Source organism: Triturus cristatus, chromosome 3_1 (assembly GCF_964204655.1).
Source record: "Triturus cristatus chromosome 3_1, aTriCri1.1, whole genome shotgun sequence".
In the NCBI taxonomy this organism is placed as follows: Eukaryota; Metazoa; Chordata; class Amphibia; order Caudata; family Salamandridae; genus Triturus; species Triturus cristatus.
This window is the reverse complement of record NC_140583.1, coordinates 1,034,289,098-1,034,309,715: the sequence shown is the minus strand read 5'-3', so window position 1 is coordinate 1,034,309,715 and position 20,618 is coordinate 1,034,289,098. Positions and strand designations below refer to the sequence as shown.

At 41.5% G+C, this 20,618-nt stretch overlaps 1 long non-coding RNA gene across 2 annotated transcripts in view; it reads left to right on the top strand.

Moving 5' to 3' along the window:
- LOC146861451 (uncharacterized) overlaps nt 1-20,618 on the top strand; it is a 140,451-nt gene that overhangs the window by 20,477 nt on the left and 99,356 nt on the right. For both annotated transcript variants that reach the window (XR_014978962.1, XR_014978961.1), the window contains exon 2: nt 8,584-8,646. This is a non-coding gene — a long non-coding RNA (uncharacterized LOC146861451). The remainder of the gene's footprint in view (nt 1-8,583; nt 8,647-20,618) is intronic.

Here is a 20,618-nt window from a genome sequence, read left to right as displayed (position 1 = left end):
TCTTAAGCATTGCTGGAGTATTAGTTATAGCAGTACTTCAATATTAAAGTTGTTTTCAACTATTCTTAGTTTTTCTGTCCTCCATGGTGGTTTCTCAGATGCATTCATGGCAAAGATGATACTCTTACAGCCGTTACTACCATTGGAAAGGGAAGTTGGAATTTTGAAATGCTTCTTTTAATCTCCCTAACCTTTAATAAATTACCCAAATGCTGGAATATTACAGTTAATCTTTACAAAAAGAAATTTCTACAAAAGGGATAGTAAAACGATTTGAACAATCGTGTGCGTGTTTAACCTTTATATTGCATGGATGCTGAGCAGCAGTGCTCTGTTGTACTACTTTGGACCAATGTAGGTGATTTGAGTTTGTGTACCTATAATAGGGAAAGCGGCAGTGGTGCTTTTTAGGTCTCGCCGAGCGTTGCTGCGCATATGCGCAGTTCGCTCGGCGAGATTTATTGCTAATGAGGAGTTTCAGTAGAGGACTGGAATCCCCGCCCCTCATTTCCATTGGCCGGCGTCACCGTTTATGCAAAACGGTGGCCTGCCAATGGAAATGAGGGTTTTCGGTTGCCGCCTTTTGGCTTGTGATCCGGACTGGGTCGCCTGCTTCACGGCTGTCGTGAAGCACTTTCTTATCTTTATGGGGCCATGTGTTTAAACACATGGCCCCGTAAAGACAAGAGATCCCCATGCTCTGGCTGCAGCGCGATCCTCTTTCACTTTCGGGACCGCGCTTGTTATGTATATAGCTGTCGCCACACCCTGCGTTTCATTTTCACTGAAAACTAAGGAATGCATTTTGAAAGCAACTTGAGCAAGAAGAATAAACATCCCTGAACGGTCGCATCAGCGCGCTCCACCCACTCGCAGCCAGAGGAAGCCGATGTGTAGAGGCTCCGTATATATGTCTGTGAATCTTGTGAAACGTTAAACAACAAGTGTCTCAGCATCACTGACAAGCGTGTCATCAACCCGACACTGTGCGCCAGTTTAACAACACAAGTCTCTAGCTCTGGGTCATGGTCCCTTCCGCCCAGTGGAACTGTTGTGTGCGGGTCTCTGCTGATCATTGCTGTGTTTATTGCGCTACAGCCCTCGCCACACCTTGCCTTTGTGATGCCTGAGTGCTTGTGGAATGGAATGGGATGGCCTTGTGTACGCTTGTGGAGTATGTCTCAATCCACACAGGTCCGTGTTGCACTGGAGGGGTGCGGTGCACTGTGCACACAACCCGTGGCCTTGCTTGCCACCTACTTGTACTTATGATGTAGAATGCCAGCCAGGTGAGTGTGCGCACATTGCTGCTGTTCACAGCGAGTGTGGCTCTCCACACACATTCTGACAGAGCGTGTGTGCACAAGATGCCTTGATGTGTGGATGAGTTGGTGACTCGTGTGTGTGTGACGTGACACAATAGTGCCTTGGAGAGGCTTTCTCCACACGCCGCTTTGCAGACTCACATTTGTGCCTTGGGTGTGGTCCGTGTGTGAAGAACAGTGCCTTGGAGAAAGGCTCTCTTCATGCACAACCGCGTGCGTTTGGGCTGTGCAGACAATAGCGCCAAATACACGGTCTTGCTTCCACATGCGTGTTTCGTATGTGTACACATGTTCCCTGAATTTTGACTTTCTCTACGCACTGTCACACTGATCCCGTGCACAGTCGCACACAAAGGTAATTTGGAGGAAGTTTCTCTTCACTTCCAGCCTGTCAGTATGTTTGAGGTATAGAATGTGTTATCGGTGTGCATCGTGTGACGCAGTGGTATGTGCTACTAGCCAGGCACTAACTTGCTGGTTCATGTGTGTCTTTTCTGCACACACAATGTTGTCGTGGAATGTGTAGCTCTGAATGGACAGCCTAACTGTGAGCTGATGGGGTGCACCCTTTGGCGTCTTGGAACAGGCTCTCTTCACGCACTGATTTGCTGTTGTGTGTTTGTAGCCAGTGCGCACCTATGGCGCTGTCAGTTAATTGCATTTTTTTTATTTAGTGCAAACTCGATATGTAGGTATTGCAGCGCTTTGCACACCACATACGTTACAGATGAAAACATTTGTTTTTGGTAGGTGTGCGGGCATTGTTATTCCTGATGACTGTGTGGGCGGAGTCAAGGCTGCTCTCCTTAGGTCCGTGACTCTGGTTGCCGTGGAGCTAATGACGCCGTGCCATGTTGGTGCAGGGACGATGGCCAAGCAGGTTCTTGTCCTGTCCGAGGCAGCTGCCTTGGTGCAGGTGCTAGAGGTACGGCCCTCAGAGCTGTTGCATTTTTCTGTAGAAGCTCTCCGGGGCATGACCCAGGGTGAACCGGAGGCACAGAGCTGTAGGGTAGTGGTAGATGGTATGCCATTGCTGTATGTGTGCGTGGTGCCTGTCTGCAGTGTGTGTTTGGAGTGCCTGTCTGCGGTGTGTGTGGGTGCGTGCGGTGACTGTCTGCAGTGTGAGTGCGTGCGCATCAAGTAATTAGTATTAACTGAACAGACACAAATGAAATAAAATAAAAATACATTTTAAATGCATCTTTATTGCTCAATCACGTTCTAAACTCCAGCATAGGTATTTTGGGGTGCTGCAGCTCCACCTGAACCCTAATTCCAGTGCCTATATCTGGATCATGTTAAAAATAATACTCCAAATATTTCTTCTGCAAAAAGCATAGATTCTCTCAAAACTCTGCTCCTGAAAGTGTCGAGATTCACTCACAGCTATGCTCATGTGTGGAAGAGAAAAGTGTGTGACTGGATATCTACTCACAGTATCTCTTGTAGAGGCATAGGATGCCCATTCCCACAGGCACATAGCTCACAAATAAAAATCTGCATGTTCTTTTATTGCTACATTAAAACCAAGATAACTCATTTTTTGTCTATAAAATATCCCATTAGATACTGTTCATCTTCCAAGTCCTTCTTTCGATCTGCTCCTATTTTGTTTCTTTTTCTTGGTTTGTTTTTCTCTGTTTCTGCCGGTCTCCTCAGTCTCCATAGCTCCTGTCTCTCATACCTTTGTTCTACCCAGGAACTACATATGTACCCTAACTCCACTCTGGCCTCCCAGCTCATTTTCCTCCCATGTTATGCCCATTTTTTCTCTATTTTTACTTTCACTGAATCTCTCATAGTCTCCCGCTTTTCTGTTGCAACTGTTTTGTGCCTGACCTCGCTCTGTTGCTTTCTCTTTCTGACAGTTTTCCTATTTGTCACTCATGCTTTTTCTATGCTCATTTTATCCACTTAACTTTCAACATCTTTCTGTTTTCCGGTGGCCTTTGCTCTTCATTTTTCTCCAATGTCGAACTGTACATATTTATGTATTTGAATGTATACAGGGCAAACGTAGCTAGAAAGCAACGCAGCGCCGTACAAGAGGCAATAGGCTAATTCTGAATCATGCACATAAAGAATTTCAGTAGGGACAAATAAATGCAGATCAATGGGACGTTGCTTTAGATGAGGCGAATGGGCCTCAGAAGCTCCTCACTGCTGATGTTGGGTGTGTTGCTCCTAGGACAGGTGGTTGCTATTTTCCCGGCGCCAGATAATCAGAAGCATCCGGTCTCCATCCTCTAGGTCTAGGAACAGATCATGGGCTCAGCGAGGGAACGGCGTCCGAAGTATGTTTAGACAAGCATTTGCAATACGATAGGTCTCACATTTGCGAGAGTTTAAGCTATAGGATTGTAAATGGCAATGCCTTTTATTTACGTTTTAAAACTCAAAACATAAATAAAAGGCATTGTTATTTACAATGCCAATAGCTCAAACTCATGTGAATGCGAGACCTATTGCATTGCAAATGCTTGTTTGTGTGGTCTAGTCAGGCTTTTGAAGGCTTCTGTTCATTGACTAATGAGATGCTCCTTGAAGAGGGGTGCCTTCAATGTCTTTTTAAAAATGTTTTCTTCACACTGCAAATACTATTAAGAGAACGGAATTTCCAAATAAGGCGTTATATCATCCAGGAAATGTTATGCCAAACTTAAGAAATATCTTCCACTATTCAATGGGGATTTCTTTTGAGCCATCTGTTCTTTTTGTAAGATGTTTAAACTAGAGACAAGTGCATGTTGTATGCATATTTATTTAGTGTTAGGCAGCCCCGTGGGTCTTAGGAGCCTTTCTGAGTAGTGAGTGTTTCTGAGAAGTCAGCAGATGGTCTTTTTTTTGGAGTCCTTTACACTCAGAGTATGCCTTTAAGTTCAATTGAGGTATTGCAGTACCCACAATTAAGGCACTAATATATTCCTGGTCTACAAACAGTCAGTGTGCTACAAGTAGTGGCCATGCTTTTGAAACATAATAGAAAAGTTATTATAGGCCCTAAAACGAAGGATACTTTTTGGTGGAGTATTTATATTGCAAAGGCATGCGTATTCCGAACTGAATTTGGCTCTTGACATAACAGGAGCAGCAACTTTAGATGGCTAACCTAAATAGACATGATAAATGGTCTTGTTTTTGTGTTTTTAACACCCATGTACTGCTGTGATGTGCATCATTTCTTAAAGGTATAAGTACCATACCATTAATGTTCTTTCTAGGAAATGGGGGTAATTTATTGTGCGTTCAGCCTTATAAATCTCATTTGGATCATAACTCAACAGGCCTCTCTGTTGTGTACTTTGCTAAAAAAGATTGATCATTGTATAGTGTGGGCGCATTGGGTTGAGAAATGGACTTGCATTTTTAAGATTAATTTTCCCGTATTCAATTATGGAAAGTAGTGTGTATTTCAAAGTACTACTATTGCGAGAATGTGTCTTACAGTTGAGTTGCTAAAAGATCACACATTTCAGAAAACTCACTGGTTTAAAATTATGTAATTGGTGGACAGGAGCTAAACGTCCATGCCATAATCAAGCCTAAGGAAACATGAGTTCCCTTGGTGAAAGAGATGATGATCTGTTGCAGAAATTAAGTGAATTTTTTATTGTGTATCCGTATGACTCCTATTAAGCTATTGTGTTTATTCTTAGCAGCTCACAACATAGTACTTTTGCAGTTAAGGGACATTATAGCAAGACATTGCTGGACACTAGGATCAGAATGAAAACATGGGTGACCAATCTGTAGTGAACCGATTACCCTTGCCTCCAGCTAAGGTAAAGAGGTAAAGCTCTAATACTGCCATAGTATCTGAAATATTCACATAATCTGTTAAAAAATAATTTATTTCTAAACCCAAACTGCAGGGCTGCTATACATCAACGCATTTTCTTGGAGTTTTCAGACAGCCAATACAGATCTAATTGAAGAGGTTGTTGCATGTGTATATTTTTATGGCAACAGTTGCTGTGGAGAAATGAATGTAGCTCCTGGCAGCAGTGTGTTGTAAGACGACCAAGCTCATAAGTGCTTTAAGCAGAATCTAAAATTATCACAGTTCTTGGTTACAAAGATTCTTACGACCAGGGACCAGTAATTTGGATTTAAGCGCAGGCCCTTTATTGAAATTTATTCAAATACGTTTGAAATTATTTGAATTTTTTTTGTTTTGTGTAAACCAAGTACAGTGGGGTGAAAAGTGTGTGTTTTAATTCAGTTGTATCTATAAGTATACTTATATTGATACTTTGTTTCTGTCGTAGAAGATAAATGGAGCTATTTGAAAGTTAATTATTTATAGAGAACATGTATTATTTGTGCTGCAGAAGGTAGTACAACAGATACAAACTAATTAAACCTAAATTTATTTTTATGCTTCTGTTGACTGAAAAGAAACGTCTTCAAGTTATTACATAAGGTCAGCACAGAAGAGTGAGTGTAGCTCCAGTAGAAATGTGTTACACTCTTGCTGTTCAGGAAAAACTTTCTGCAAAAGTGGCAGTTATAACCTTAGCAACGTAGAGCAAAAACTAGCAAGTAGAACTTAAAAGCCATGGAAGAAGGATCATTAACATGGACTACATGATGGATCATTACAGGTGCCTTGAAGAGAACTCTTCTCTTTTTAGGTAAATAGCATAGATCTACCTGGTTGGGAGAAAGATCATCCCTGCATAACGTCCCTGTAATGCTGTGCAGTGGAGATTTACACCAATAGGAGCCGGCTCCTGAGCTTTTCTGTAAGGACCATATAGCTGGAGTTAACTTAGTTGAGTCATGATTGCATCATGGCCAACAGTACTGAAGCATGGTAATCAGGGGCAATATAGGTTACATCAGTTTGTTTTGCCAGATGCAAATGCTAGCAACTTTGTAAATATGATACTTGAGGGGGAGAGATCTCTGTATACGCTTCTGGATTGCATAGTTGTTTTAGGGGTGGTAGTGGGGGGCATTTACCTCAGACTAGCTAGCAGAAGTGAACAACACTGAGTGAAGAAGCTGGGCCAATAACGTCATAAAGACATTGAACAAAAGGAAGAGGACTGAGCCCCAATTATAGGCCTTTCTCTCTGCTCCTGCTGGCTCTTATCTGTTTGTTTTTCCTAGTGCTCTTCTGTTTTCCCTCTATTTCCCTTCTGCTCCCCTCATTCCGCCTATTCGCCACGCTCTTGTATCTCCTGCCTATCCTTCCCTCACCTGTGCGCCCCTTGTCCCCAAGCCTGTGACTGCTCATAAGTGGTGGTAGTACTGGATATGTTTTTTTCCGTTTTAGAGAAACAAAAGGCGGGCTCTGTAGAAGGCTTCATTGCCTTCAATACCATTCTTTTTGTTTCTATTCCAAAAGAAGGTTAGACGGCAAGGAAAACTCAATTTTAGTCTTTCCTTTCTTTCTGTGTTGTAGAAAAAAAAAAGGAAGACTATAATGAAAGCTCTCATGCCATCAGATCTTTATGTGAAAGAGAAATAAAAACCGGATGGTATCATGGTCTAGGGCACCTTCAATGCAGTTAAGCTTTTGTTTTTGTCTTTTTTTTAGTGTTCTTGTTAGACATGCATCAACACATTAAACCCTGATCTTTTGGTTAGGCAAATGTTTAAATCTTTATCATCGATTTTATAATGAGCCTCTTGGTACTACCAGGTGTGGTAGAATTAGTGTTTTTACTTTAAAACTCATTCTGATTAGACTTGTTAAATTAACATCTTCCTTTTTGTGAAAAGGTATTGCCAGTTCCCTTATGGATAGGAATTTGTTTGAATGGAAATCACCAGATGCTTAGCTCATACATATACTTTGCTACTCGTGCATCAGTACCTCATTCTCTTTCTTCTCATAAGTTCTTAGGGCTATTCTCAGCTTTTCAAAGTGCGTATTTGCTCGTCCCCTCCCAAATACGTGATTTTGTATAGCATGACTTGTGCGTCCACTAACTGATGTTGATTCTTGTTCAATGATGTTATCCTCTCAAAATGAACTGGGAAGAGTTGAGAAATGCTAGTGTTCCAAATTTCGATAAGACTGTTAGCCTGACTGATGTTATATACTTGTGATATTCAATTCTGTAATATTACTATAGCTTCTAATGCAGAGAAGGGCCAGCATGTAACGTTCCTGTGTTAAGGTGGGAGAATGATTCCCACTTTTCATTGTGCTGCAGAAATATACTCCTTCCTTTACACAAATCATATTATGGTGGCACAATTCTATTTATGTTCTTCTCTGTCTCTTAAATTGTTAACTGGACCCTGCAAACTTTGTTTCCTCGATCTGTGAGTATGCAAAGTGTGGTTGTATGAGTGTACGAAAGCAAAAAATGTACAGTATTGAACATTTTAAAACCCCTCTAGCCACAAATCCTTAACTATGTAGTTGGTAATATTGTTTTTTAGCGATGCAGAGGTAACGCTTTATGGCAACAAGATGGCAATCGGTGTTTTTGCTGGATTTGGAATTCTTGTTTTCCCAGTATTATGTGGTATAGAAGACTATTGTATGGCTGCGAAACGCTTCACTTCATAGTGATTTTAGAGCTTTGGTGTAATTTACCCTAATGAATTTAAGATCACTCCTTAGATGTTAATAGTCCTTTGTGGAATGGAAGTTGAGAGCATTAGCTGTTTATTTTTGGATGTTGGTCAACTCGCTCTTACTGCAAACTGTAGCACGAATGAGTTATCTAAAACCTGCGTTTTACAGAAAATCCTTTTGTTTGTTGTCCTTTGATCTTCTTGCACATTTAATTGCTTGAGTGTGGTGGACAACCCATTAACGTCAACCAAACTACCTTTACAATGCTGTGGACATTAGAGGGTTGTCCACTGTTCTTGAAACACTAGATTTATTCTTTTACAATCAAAGTCTGGCTGCTCGCATCCAGAGTTTTTGTAAATTATTTTGCCGTTAGGATCACTGAGCAGATAATAAATGCAGACCTTGCAAATGGTGCGGTCTGATTTCAGCACCGATTAACACAGGAGAGGCAGTGTTGGAAAGGGGCCAATGTCCCCTTTCCAGAACTGTTTATCCTTAGTGGATCCTTGCTTGCATGGTTTCTAGTTTAATGTGTTCCGTTCTTCACATTCCAGAGGTTTCCATCACAGAAATGTGAGGAAAATACTTGATTTTTATATAAAGTTATAATGGTTTGCAGGGCATGTGGTTAAGAAAACATCCTGGGATCTATGCAAAGCACAACACCCTGGACTCCCCAGTGTATCTCATTAAAAAAAACATGTGTGATTTTTGTAGGTTTCTCTGGGTGGCAGCCGATCCCAGGCTCAAATACTGCATCTCATCCCATCACTAAAACAGGTAATTAAAAAAGATGTTTTTTGCAATAAATGTTGATGTCTTCATGTTGTCCGTTGGGGCTTTTTGTGTCCTTGCAACTAGGCGGAACCACGCAAATGGAGTAGCGGTCTAATACGGAGAAGTGGGGAAACAAAGACGAGAATAACATTTGTTGTTATTGGTTGAATTCCAATTATTGTCTTACACATGTAAGCCTGTGTGCAAGAAGTCACATTTTGAACTATGTTGAGTATCGTTCACAAAATCGATATTTTTCCTAAGTTATATGTTACATAGCCATTAAACTAAATGTGAATTTTCAAAAGATGACACATTTATTCATATTAGCAGCCTATCTTCTAGACAGCCAACACTTGTTTTGCGGTGTTCCATTCATGACCTCTTCTTTAGGGCAAAGATTTCAAACCATGTTAATTCTATTTATTTTAGTGTCCCTTTCAGAATGTCGCATGTAAATTCCTAACGATAAGCAAGCGCCTTTCCATCACAGTAAATGAATGAGCCCAAACTTAACCATGCGCTCCTTCTAATTAAACTATTTCCTATCTCCATTGTTTTATTAAGCTTCCAATCTGAGATATGTCAGTCACAGTTTGAATTCAGCATAACTGTTTGAAATATACACTCACATACCACCATGATAGAATATTGGAGGAATTTGAAACCGTTAAGTTGATTTTTGTGTGTTTGATTAACATGCTACTGAAACACACAAGTTACAGTGACTAATTCTGGACTCTTGTGATCATGAATGAAATTATGGTATAGTGAGTGAATATTTCAGTCATGCTGAATCCAAACGGTGACTGATAGATCTCAGAATATTTGAATTCACTTAACATAAATAATTTAACTTGCAGCATACTGTGTATTATATCACAAATACATGTCTTTTTCATCACTTTTAGGGCCTTGCATTGTTAAGGCACGTAGTTGGGTAATTAAGCCCTAACTGAAATCTGCTGCTCGCTGGCTCTGATTGTATACTGTAGGGACCCCCCTTCCACAGCCCATTTCCTTTAAATGTCTTACTATGTTCTCAAGATAAGTCTCTATATTAGTGGTTGAAATCTGGACTCAGAAAGACCTCTGCCAAGGATTTCTTGTTTTTGGCATTTTTCCTTGTCCCCCATCCCTCCTTGTGCCACTGTCTTCCTATCCATGCTTGTACAATGCTACCACTCTTTGTGAGCATGTCACTGGAGAAGTAAGTGCAACTAGTCAAATGTGTTGGGTCTCTTGATTGTCCATCCTAGGATCTTCTTGTATACATACTGTATTAAATCATTCTTTGCCCATTCTATTCATATTGACTGTAACTGTATTTTCGAAGTGCTTTGTGTGGTTCTAACCCTATTCACGGATGGTGCTACTTGTGATATTTGTACCATCAAACCATGAGTCCGATTTCATGTATCATGCCAATGCATGACTTTATCATGGTTCTGTGTGTAGAGATGGATGGAGAGTTGTCTCCTTTTGTAAATGGCCATCTCTGAACCGCTTCTATTTGTTTTCTTCTCATCTTAAACTTTGCTCTTTTTGCTGTATACTGTCAGACTAGGGGTCCTCTCCCTCCATGACTGAGCATGTGATTTTGCCTAATAGTATTACCAGGCTATGCTCACATTTGCCAGTTTGAGTGACTTAACTTATAGCCGTTTATTTATGGGAGCTCTGTCTGCAGAAACAACCTTTTTGACTGACTTGTTCACCAAAGATCCTAAGACACTCTTAAAATTTACCTCAGAGTACACATCTGGAAAACTTTTTATGACTCATTACTGTGTGTTATGGATTCAAGTTTCAGAAAGCAACTGACAATGCATTCATTCAGACTATTGGACCGCAGCCCATAGATTTTAGTCGGGGTACAACGCAGTACATGTAGAGACAGCTTCAGTGAGTTGCTAAAGGAAGGGACGCCAAAGCCCCAAAGAGCAGTTTTCTTGACAGACCTGCCCAGATGTTTTAACAGGGCCATGTGTCTGTTAGATCCTGGCTTGGACCACAATTATGACATATTTTTCTGCTAAAACAAACGCTACTCCCTGGTCTGAGTGACTTCTTGTGATTGCCACAAGTCAGGCACCTCTGGTATTGTTTGTTTTTGATTCACGGCTACCCTCTGAGGTCTTACCTTTTATTTGCCCGACTTGGGAAATCTCTCTGCTTTGTCAGGTGACTCTAAGCTTTGCCATTATTTTCAGCAGGTTATCTTTGATTAAATGGAATTGGATCGGGGTTAGACTGTGGTGTGTCCACATGGAGCTATTGTTGGATTTTAGTGACCAAATTGGGGAAAACAATCAAGATTACGTGACTGTCGTGTTTAGAGCCAGGTGTTTAATTTTTAGCCCTTAATGACTTAAGTCTGCCCAGTTACCTTTTGAACGTCTTCCACGAATAGCCTTATATCTGTTCCTTTCTAATGGGTACTTCTAACTACAGATTCCTCACCTTGTGAATCTCGCCAGGATCTAGACTGTAACTTGAAGCAGGACACATCACTTGATCAGCTACATAGAGTTTATCGTCTCACTCCATGATGGACTCCGCTGCATCAGGGGGCATTTATCGAAGGACTTAGACATATGCTTGGTTTCAAGGCACCAAAAAGAGACATTGTGTGGGTCTATGACTTTAATATGTTTGCTGTATGCGTTGCATGATGTAAACCCTATTATTTTGAGCTGTGACACCCCTGCACACTATCAAGTTGAGTAAAAAAAAACTGAAAATAGTAGCAATGAAGTTCTGGGTCTGTGAACTGCACTGAAAAAAAGAATCAACCTAGGCTTTCATGGGTGATGTCTATTTATTGATCAATATCCACAGGCAGTACAGCATTACAGTGAAGGTGATCGTGCAACCTACTGTTAAGGGTTACTGTATCCTTCTGATGCTTGTTGAGATTTACAAAGAGAGGACTCTGCACTTGGTAATGTATATATTAGAAAGACCATTACTGACAAAGTATCTAATACATCGGACTTGGGAGGGCACTGCCATTCAGGCATTGCTTACGTTTCCACAAAATAAGCATCAGAAAAGAACCTCTGTGTAAAATGATTTCAGTCAGCATAAAATCTTGTATAATTCTGCCCAGGGATGAACTGAGAAAATATTTAACAAATAATCTTTTAAGTGCTTAAAGGTACTCAATCTAGAAAGTGAAGGATTCCAGACTGTGTTTAGGAAAAGTGGATGCTCATGCAGACAGTCAACTTTAACATTTACCAACATACCAACAAGGGAAGACTTCGGACAGACAGCCTTAATTTGCAACTGCAAATTATTTATATAATTTCAACGAAGCACACTTTCATTTACCTGTGTCAGCCTTTAAAAAAAGTTCTTAACCAGAAGTGTATATAACATTTCAAAGTGTACCTGCTAAACGCAAGACCTGATTGCACCTAGATTGCAATTTATCCTACGTCCTGAGCTAGTAGACCCAATAAGAAGCCGTTTAGGCACAAATGTCTTTCTTCAAATCCTTTTATGCACATACGCAGGTTGGGATTTTGAGGGGATTTTCTGCGTCGTTAGCTATGCATTTCAAAATCTACACATCAGTAGCGTGTATGTGAAAAAGCATGTTGCATGGACTGATGATGGCAAATACTTTCAATGACTAAAGAAAAAGGGCTGATCCTTCTGTGTTCCTACAGATAATGTTAGGTTTTTGGCTGGAAGGGGAATAACGTCTTGTTGTGCTGAGGAATGGTCGCATGGTACCACTCATGATGTGTTGCCACTGAAATCCTCATACTGCTGTAATCATTTTGAGTGTGTGGAATGATGCATATAGTAATGATACTACTTCTCCACATTCATCGAAGAGAATGTATAACTACAGTCCTGCATTCATTCCACTGTCTACCTGTAGCTAGAATGGCAATGTGTTAAGTACTCTATATTGTCCACAGAGCCTCCAAGAAAAACGGACCACTATATCTATAAGTTAAATTCAAGCAATACAAACCAAACAGGAGACTGCGCTCCAGGTTTGCACAACTTATCATACCACCTTGCTATAAGAAATCCTGCTTTCTCAGTACAAACTGCCAAGCTCCGAAACTCTCTACCTGCAACATTTGAATCTTCCAGGACGATACACACTTAAGAAGTCTTTTAGAAACATGGGTGTGGGAAGGAGTAATCTGCCAATATAAGAGAGCATGCCATTTAGAGCTTGCAAGGTAGTATTGCTATAGGACCAACTAATTACAACACATTCCCCATTTAGATGGTTTTCTTTGGGTCCAACCCAGAGTTGCGAGACAACCAATAACAACCTTTGTTCTTGAGTTCTGAGGCGTGTTCCTCTCTGGTAGTTTGCAAAGGTGGCACATCAGTTAACACAGCTACATAGGAACTGCATTCAGGTGGAAGGTTAAGACAGGACTTGGTGGATTCAATTATGATTCTTGTTTGTCGGACTTCGGCTCGGGCCGCTAGGTGGCGAAGTTACCACACATTCGAAGTAACAGCAGGCGGACACCTCACGTTGCTCTCGAGAAGGGGCTGCACAGCCGAAGCATGTGGTGCTCCTTGTAGCAAGGTAGAACCAGGGGCAATAACAGTTGTAGAGGTTGGCACCTTTGCAGTGGTATTTGCGAATGTCGGCATAGTGTTTAACTGGGTAAAATATTTTGCCTGTGAGGAGGATATCAGCAGAGGATTGCGGTCGCGTGAGTTATAGTTGACTGCACTAACTATAACTGGGGAATTTCATTGTTTTTTTACGAGGGAAATGTCCAGCTAACTATAACATGTGTGAAACCTATGGTTTTTTAAGTGAATTTGCAAGGTTTTTTAAATGCTAATTCCTAACTATAACGTGTGTGAAACCTATGGTTTTTTAAGTGAATTTGCAAGGTTTTTTAAATGCTAATTCCTAACTATAACGTGTGTGAAACCTATGGTTTTTTAAGTGAATTTGTACGTTTTTTTAAATGCTAAGTTATGTATTTATTAATATTTTTTTTTTTTTCAGGTTTTTCACAGTGCGCGCACCGTGCGTGCGCTGTGGGCACTCGGTGCGCTGTGCGTGCCGTGCGTGCACCGTGTGCGCTCCGTGCGTGCACCCCGCGCATTTTTGACTAAAAAATGTTTTTTTCACCCTTGGGGGTCCTTCAGTGACCCCCTGACAAAGGCTAGGGGGTCAGGAACTGTCCACCCTGCCCCCTTTTCACGTTCTCCACCTTTGTTTTTCACTGCCTCAGACTGCGAGAGACAAAATGGCGGCCGCCACTGCCTGATTTCGACCGATTCGAATGTTTACTGACATCTAACAACCAATCAGAATTGCGCTCGCGCACGCACGCACAGCAGGGTGCGCGCACGGTGCACGCGTATAGATATTTATATGCTTTTAAATGCTATTTTCTCAGGAAATACTGAACAGATTTACACGAGACCTTCAAAAGGCACTTCCTTAACCTTATGGCTACCTCTCTGCCAAATTTCACGTAATTCTGTTCAGCCGTTCGGGCTGTACCTTCGACTAAAGGTCCTATGGAAAAATGCATGGGGAACACGCGTTTTGGGACCCCCCTTTTTTCTCGGCCCCCGCTTGACTAATCACCCCGAGACTTTCAGGGTAGGAGCGGAGCGCCCCACCTATTTTAAAAAATTTGCGAGGATTCGTCAACCGGCGCCAAAGTTATTCAAAATAGAATTTTCAGATTTCCTATGGAAACACGGTCCTAACTATAACTATCTACTGGCGACCGCCAGTAGATAATATACTAAATCAATTGTATATTATTGATTTAGTTTTTTTTTTTTAAATATGAAGAAAATAAGGATAAATAAAAAATCCGCTATGTTAATTAAAGCAAGAAAGTGTTAGAAATTAAAGATATGTAAAATGAAAGTAAGTTATGAATAACTCAAAAAATATTTGAAGGAACTCTTTTGGGTCATTAACTATGTTGAATTAGTTCCATTTCTCAATGATTGAAGTTTTTTCCTCTCCTTTTCCTGAACCCAAAATTGTCTATTTGGGGGTGGGGGGGGGTGGTGGGGAGGTACTCTTCTTGTTAGAATTTCACACTAATGCCATAACACTCTGCAGTCATTGGCAACTGCAAATTGCCCCCTTACTCTTACATAAGAGATTCATGCAATGGGCTTGTTGATCATCAGTACTGTACCAGCCAGTAAACTAGCCATCACGAAATAAACGGGCATGAAATAATTGAAGAGATCTGTCACATACTGCTGGTCCGAACTAACCACACACACTGACCACTTTTTTTATTTTCCCTGCATTATATTTTTCCTCATGTTTTAGTGAGGAACTATTATTTTTTTAATTTTTCCCCTCAATATACTAGCCTATAGTTGGGATCGTGTTTCCATATGAAATGCATTTTTTTCTGGGGGTTTTAAAGAAAACTGTTTTATTGATCAGCTTTCAAGAACATCCCACCAGTTCAGCAATGTTCAACATGGTATTTGGCAATTTGTCGAGTATGTACTCTTCCGAGTACTACAGAGTCTTAATTCATTTTGCATCTACAATCCCCTGTTCCCCCCCCCCCCCCCCCCCCCTGAAATACATTTTTTCTGTTGCTAATAACTATGGCACTGTTTGACGAATCTCCACGACACCTTACAAAAAGATGCTACTTTTTCACTAGTTTGGGCGTGGAAAGTTTTGGGTTGATTTGTGAAGGGGGTGCCAAGAAAAAGGGTGGTCCCAGAACACGTTTTCCTCATTCATGTCCCTTTAGGAACTTTGGACACAGCTACAGCCAAGACTTATGGATTTGCACCATATTTAGCAGAAAGCTAGACCTTGGTCCAGAGAGAGTGCTTTTTAGGTCGAGCTTAGCGGCAGTGCGCATGCTCTGCGAGGCATCCTATAATAGTGAGCACTATTTTTGTTATTGACACTGATGGGGACAATGGCGGCTGTTTTATTTTGTTGTATTTGCATGTTGAGCGCGGCACCCGCTTCAGGGACACCGCACTCTGATTCATTATTTTTTTATTAACTTTACTAATGAGTGCGGCACTCGCTTTACAGGCACCGTGCTCTGCAATGCAATAGGTGTTGCTTTTGGTATTGTAAATGACAATGGCTTTTAATTTTTTATAAAAGGCATTGCCATTTACAATGCCAATAGCGCAAAAACTTGCAGTTGCGTGACCTATTGCGTTGTAAATGCTTGAGTTTTGGTTCAGTTCAGAGGGCTAAAAGTGTTTTTTCTTTTTTCAACAAAATCTTGCAGCAAATTCGTGGAGGAACTACGCAAATTAAAAAATATTCCCCTCCCCTGGTGGGCCAGGCCCGAGGGGAAAGGTGCGGCATTAATTTTCGGGGGAACCGGTCATGCCGCCCATCTTCCCAAGCCTCCACGCAGGCCCCCTGGGACCTCCTCTCCTGGGTCTGTTATTTAATTCAAGGGGAGGGGGGCTGCATAAAATGTCCTGGGTACTCCATTCCCCGGTTCAGGCTCAGGGATTGTGTCCCCAATCCCCGGGACACCGTGGAAAATGCAAGGTTCTCCCATAGGGTGGGACCACGAAGCAGCAGGCAAATGCTCTGAATTGTTCCAACCCTGCGGGAGCAAAAGCAGACTGCTCACGCGGGGTTAAACTAATGCTGGCTCACAATGCTCCCATGATGGATGCAAGCAGCGGAGCTGGTGGGGCTGCAGGGGCTCTAGGCCTCCCTCTGCAACCCCCAATGAATGACATGCATGCTAAAAAAATAAAAACAAATGGAGAAATTGTGGCATGCACTGGGGCATGGCCCTTTGTTTTTTTTGTTTTTTGAATTTTTTAAAATTATTATTTGCATCAAACATAGCTGATTACAATCACATATATTTTTTGGTTCATATAATATACAAGATAGTGCCACAGAGTGAACAGCGTATACGTCCTTTAGCTTCTCCACCTCACCCATGAGATCCGCCTTTACAGTACATAAAAATTCTCCCATGTAGAACGTCGTCTATGTTCGTCAGTCGGCACTTTTTAAATACTTAAATAAATGTATTGTTGGTAGGGTGGAAGGGACCCTGGGCATCCTCCCTGTCCTCCATAAAAAATATAATGGTTGGGTTGCCCTGGGTGGACACCGGAACATGCCACGTTACCTAAAACAATGCTGGCTCCTGCGAGTCCTTGGGGCGGGGCTGCCCCACGCCCCACTACCCTTTCTAAAAAAATAACCACATCTGAGGCTGTCATCGCTGGGACCTGGACCAACACAAAAACAAAAAAAATAATAAAGTGAATAATAAATTAGCTGCATAGCTGCTCATTTATTATTTACTGTGCCTTCCTAGAGCGCACCATAATGGCCTGGGAGGGCTATTAAGAAATATTTCGTTTTGGGGATGTCCATAGAAGGGGAAGAGAAACCACAAAATGTTAATGTTGGGGAAGGGGGGGGGGGGTTTGAAGCACCCCCCCCCCCCCTCCCAGCAAAATTCAAAAATAAAGTGGGATTCCTGGTTCATTAGAACCATGACCCCAGGATAACTTACTTTTTTTTTTGTATGCATTTCCCATGCTTCAGCTTTTGCTCTACAGTTGGGGCTGCACTGCCACCTAGAGACTGCTTGTATGGTTGTAATTTATGTGATACATTATATCACATAAACTATAAGGCCTGTGTTTACTTTTTAAAACTACACATGACCAAGGGAAGATCACCCATAAAATTACGTTTTAATGAATAGACAGCTCAGATTCACACAAATGTTGAGTGGGGGACATGAGGGCTAAATATCAAAATGACTTTGACGGACTTACAAATCCAGCAATCTAGGTGCATGATACAGAGATCTAATGTAAGAAAATGTTTAGGCATTGTACCATATCCTCAGTGGTACAACTGCAGTTGGCATGTTTGAATTGTTGTGCTGAAACCGTTCTCTCACAGTGTAGAAGTCAAAGTTCTGGTCAGAGAATTATTTGCTGGAAGGTCTTCGGGGATGAAATTCAGCATGCAGATGAGGGTCTATAATTATTCCAACTCTCCACAGAGGGCTCGGGAAGCAATCAGTTTGAGGCTTCTGGTAACATAATTGTCTAAATGAACTACCAGAGACAAAAAGGAGGCAATAAGGAACGCCGTGCAGACAAAAAGAGTAAATTAATTCTGCTTGATAGCTCAGTACTTATCTTCCTGGACCTATCCCATGCAGCCTAACTGAGAAAATGAGAACTCCAGATAATCGAGAACTAACTGAACGCATAGGACTTTGAAGCCTCATGTGGGCCACAGCTAAATTATGAGTAGCTGCAGATGGTGCAGCCTGAATTTTTACACAGCCTGAAGCAGTTTGTATTTTATATAGCCTCCAGTAAAGGACAGATAGCTTCTGAAAACATAAATCCATCCTCTACTTTTTCTTTTAGTAACTCCGGCCTCGGTGACACACGGGGGGGGTGGCAGATAAACTTATGTATTCATAATTGCTATGTGTTAGAGGAGCATTGAGGGAGGGTAGAAATGGTAGGAACTAACGTAGCGACATCGATTATGTAATTGTCTATTGCTGTCTTTGTTTCAAATTAAAAAATTAAAAAAAATGTTATTGAAGTAACTCAGGCCTGATTACGATGCCGGTCAGACCGGGGTCCTGTCTGGGTCAGTCAGTCCATCGAAGGTCACTTGAGAAGCAGTCTGTCTGATTGCCGGATTATGATACATGCATCGTGTACTCCGACTTACTGCTGGAAGACCACCAACTCAGACAGCTTTTCTCCGACTGCCGAGATGGTGGTGGGAGACGAGCTGCATCCATAGTGCTGTACAGGCATCTCCAACCGCTGTCTGGATTATGATGTGGGTTTCCGACCACCCGACCGCGGGAGTCCGACCGGATGCCTCGAGTCTGACACTAAGGAAAAGGGGTGAATAATCAGCCAATTCATCTTCTCCCTGATGAACTCCGGCGTAGATCCCTTCCTCCAGGTTCCCCCTATACCTCAGCAGCTGCACCCTGAAGTGGGCGGAGGAATCCATGTAAGTACTCATGTGACATGTATCCCCATTGACTGAACTGTGCACATATTGCCATACCCCATCAATGGGGTTCATAGTGCACAATGAATATCCCCACATGTGACATATGTGTACAACTGCACATGCTTCCTGTGCAATTGTACCCACTTGCAGCAACATGTCCGGGGAGCGGGGCACCACATACGATGAGACATCGGCGGTAGCAATGGCTGCATTGTAATATGGCGGGGGGAATCGGGCCACAGTGTTCAGACGGGCGGTCCGACTGGCGTTGAAATAAGGCTCTCAGTTTTTGGAGAGATGTATATCATAATCTGGAGGTCGGTCCTGACGTCGTAAATTGTGCAAACTCAGATTCCTGCATTGCCATTGGCCTTTTTTGAGTTGTTCAGTTTCTATATATCAGATATGTACACCATGTTCCTTTGGACTGTGGCATAGCCATTAGATTACCGTTAAGGTTTACCCTAAACCCTACCCTTCTCACCTCTTCATTGCGTTATCCCAGGCCTCATTAACGCAATGAATTTAGGGGGCTGAAGTCTCTTGCTGTGTTTGGTTGAGACAATCATGTCATATAATGATAACGCTGTTAGCATTTTTAACTTTTTATCTTGCGTGCCATTGTTCTGGGAAATCATCGATGGATGCTGTAGGTATATTTTACCTCACAGATTTAATTTAAAAAAATTAAAGTGAAATTAGAAAAGAAAGCATTCCTTTTCTATAATCTGTGTGTGTGTGTGTGTGTGTATATATATATATATGTGTGTGTGTGCGTGCGTGTATATATATATATATATGTATATGTATCTCCAAACAAAGGGACCCAAAGTTCCGGGGCACACAATGGCAGCGGGTGCTCTGCATACGGGCCGGATCCAGGCCCCAAAATCAATTATAAATCCAAAGATGCGGCACTCGGGAAAGAGATTTTCAAAGGATTATTTATTTTGCAACACAGCTCCACCAACGCGTTTCAGCCATCAAGGCCTTGATCACGGTCAGTAAGTCCTTTCTTTACAACCATTAATATATGAAATGTCTGGTACTATACCATAACTTAGCTTACAGTGCCTTTTCCTGTTATTTAACAGTCGTAATTGAGTTTCCTTTTGGATAAAAATACATTTTTGTTTTTCACTGCACTACATTTCCCACAATGCAACATTGAGGCCAAGTGGGTGTATAAATGGTGCAATAGAGAAAGGACTTACTGACCGTGATCAAGGCCTTGATGGCTGAAACGCGTTGGTGGAGCTGTGTTGCAAAATAAATAATCCTTTGAAAATCTCTTTCCCGAGTGCCGCATCTTTGGATTTATATATGTGTGTGTATATATATATATATATATATATATATATTCACTGAAAAAACCATAGGTTTCACACACGTTATAGTTAGGAATTAGCATTTAAAAAACCTTGCAAATTCACTGAAAAAACCATAGGTTTCACACATGTTATAGTTAGCTGTACATTTCACTCGTAAGAAACCAATGAAATTCCCCTGTTATAGTTAGTGCAGGCAACTATAACTCACGCGACCGCAATCCTCTGCTGATGCTAATACTGTATTTAGACACTTATTTGCCCATGTCTTCTTCCATTAAATTTTAGCTATACATATATTACAAATATTTTTTTTTCATAAAGACACATATGTCATCAGCAGAAGATTGCGGTCGTGTGAGTTATAGTTGCCTGCACTAACTATAACAGGGGAATTTCATTGGTTTTTTACGAGTGAAATGTACAGCTAACTATAACATGTGTGAAACCTATGGTTTTTTCAGTGAATTTGCAAGGTTTTTTAAATGCTAATTCCTAACTATAACGTGTGTGAAACCTATGGTTTTTTCAGTGAATTTGTACGGTTTTTTAAATGCTAAGTTACTTTACGCCATTCGTGGCGTGCGCGCCGAGTTAACGCAGTTCGTTCCGTGCGCGCACGGTGCGCGCACAGTGAGCAC